Here is a 2,423-nt window from a genome sequence, read left to right as displayed (position 1 = left end):
TTCATCTGGTCATGATTGCCATTGGTCCTAGAAAAGACCCGCCGCCGCCGCCTAAAACATTACTCTTGAACCAAAGGAACCCTCCTGTGTTCTGCTGCTGGTGCTCCCCACAAATTCAATATTAATAATGCAACAGATGCGCATCAATATCGGAAGGAGAAGGACAAGAAGTGTAATAATTGCGAACTTATGATGATCAGCAACAAGCTAAGAAAACATCATCAACATTGTTCTGACGATAAACGCCGATAGAAGAACAAAATCAACAGCAGCATCGTTCCCTCTTAACTCAGAACTCCAGCAAGGACCTGCTTGCAATCTTGACAGCAGATGCCCACAAAAAAAACATCATCAACCTTGTTCTGACGGCAGACGTCGATGGAAGAACAAAAGCAACAGCAACATCGTTCTCTCTTAACTCAGAACTCCTACAAGGACCTGCTTGCAATCTTGGCAGCAGACGCCCACAAATATTGTGATTAGAGAGTAAAAAGAAACCACGAGGACCCAGAAAGCGACCTTTAAAATATAAGATAGTAACGAAGGAGAATGCAACTGCTACTCTGGATGCCGGTAAAATTAGTTATTAAATTTTAAAGTTATAACTATTTACTCATTGAATTTTAAATTATAATCAGTTACTCAGTGAACTTTACTCAACATCAACCATCAATCACTCATTATGACTTCGTCAGTTATTACAAACGAAAAATGCTAATGAAATCTAACGTGGCTGACGAAATCTGACGTGGCAAAAATAAATTTAACATACACTTATTGAACTTTAAAAATGTAACTACTTACTCACTAAACTTTACTCAACGTTAACCATCTGTCACCCCGTTACATTACCGTCTAATTTTGACACATATTAAAAGATTTTTGTATGTATTTGAGATCACTTACTTATCAAATCAAAAGGCAAAAACTAAATTAATGACTCAAATTAAAAAAACTACTGATACAAACTAAAAGTAACAAAATGCGCTTAGATTTTTTTACCTCCATTATGAACAATGAAATTCAACATATTCAATAATGAGGTCAAGAGCCAAAAATTGAAGGTATACTGGTAACTGGATATTGTTACACCCACAATGATGTATTATATCAAATTGACATAGATGTAATGAGTGAACTTGGTGACCACCGTTTAGGATTGAGTTTTTGTTTTTTTAAGATGGTCATAGAGTCACATTGTTTAGATGAGTAAGTGTTTTGTTTGAGGCGATAATATATTAAAGATTGTTTGTTTTTGACATAAAATAAATACGATTTTTGTAATCAGTTTTTGGCTCTTAATCTCATTATTAAATACATTTTTTTGTGAATTTCGTTATTCGTAATAGAGGCAACAAAATCTAAGCAAACATTTTTTTTACTTTTGGTTTGCATCAATAGTTTTTTTTAATTTATATCATTAGTTTAGTTTTTGGTTTAAGAAATAAGTGATCTCAAATGCATACAAAAATCCTTTAATATGTTTCAAGATCAGACGGTGATTTAACGAAGTGATGGATAGTTGATATTGAATAAAGTTTAGTAAGTAGTTACATTTTTAAAGTTTAGTGAGTGTATGCTAAATTTATTTTTACCATGTCGGATTTCGTTAATCACATTAGATTCTGTTAGTATTTTTCGTTTGTAATAACTGACGAAATTATAACGAGTGATGAATGGTTGACGTTGAGTAAAGTTTAGTGAGTAACTGATTATAATTCAAAGTCTAATGAATAAATAATTACAATTTTAAAGTTCAATGAATGTTTATTAATTTTACCCTTTTAGGTCAAAGAGAACATTGAATAGAAATATGATGTATCTCTTATTTTTTTCTTCTTTTGATAATACTTAATTAATTCTTATTTTTTCTTCCCCCTTCTTCATGACTTCCTTATTTTTCTCTTCTGTATATACAAATTCTTTTTTTATATTAAAAAAAAGGCCAGCAATAAGTTATTTCTTCTTTGTTAGAAATTACTACTATGAATCCTTATTTATGTGAAAGTTTTCTTAAATTTTATCTCTATTTCACTTTTTTTTCCAACAAACAAGAGAGAAAAAGAAAAAAGAAATAAATTTAATTATGTATCATATTCTTCTTTTTTTTTTTTAGCTTTCTCCACAGTATTAGAAGTGTAATTCACCTTATGTTTATAAAAATAAAACAACCAAATACATTGGATAAATAATGTTTACTTTTTTATATTTTTAAACAAAACTTATATTAGAAAGAGTTGAAGTATGATTGTAAAATTAATTTAAAATTTATTTATATAATAAAATAGAAGATAAGAAAGATTTTTAATTATCTACCCATGAAATTCAGGAAATGCATGGATTCATTCAAATTTAATACCATAATTACCGAGAAAAAGAAAACAAAAAAAGATTCAATAGCATGCATACCTGTGGAAGGCAAA

Source organism: Diospyros lotus, chromosome 9 (genome assembly GCF_014633365.1).
Source record: "Diospyros lotus cultivar Yz01 chromosome 9, ASM1463336v1, whole genome shotgun sequence".
NCBI classification, from domain to species: Eukaryota; Viridiplantae; Streptophyta; class Magnoliopsida; order Ericales; family Ebenaceae; genus Diospyros; species Diospyros lotus.
The sequence above is the reverse complement of the archived record's forward strand: the minus strand, read 5'-3'. Positions refer to the sequence as shown.